Genomic DNA, 246 nt, shown 5'->3' on the forward strand with positions numbered 1-246 from the left:
CCCTCCCTGTCTTCCGAGGACGCGGCACCGCCTGCGGGCTTCTAGCTCACACCTCCGGGCCGCCGGGAGGGGCGAATCAGAGGAGCGTTTTTTCTCGACCGTAATAAGCACTAAGGCTTCACAGTTAATATAATATTCATGCGCAGCTCCCCAACCCCAGGTACTTTTTATTAATTGTGAGTTCAAGAATGGTAGAGTAGGATGGAGTAGATGAGCCCTCTGCCCAAATATCTGTGCTGGCTCGGC

This window comes from Mandrillus leucophaeus, unplaced genomic scaffold (genome assembly GCF_000951045.1).
Source record: "Mandrillus leucophaeus isolate KB7577 unplaced genomic scaffold, Mleu.le_1.0 Scaffold424, whole genome shotgun sequence".
Classification (NCBI taxonomy): domain Eukaryota; kingdom Metazoa; phylum Chordata; class Mammalia; order Primates; family Cercopithecidae; genus Mandrillus; species Mandrillus leucophaeus.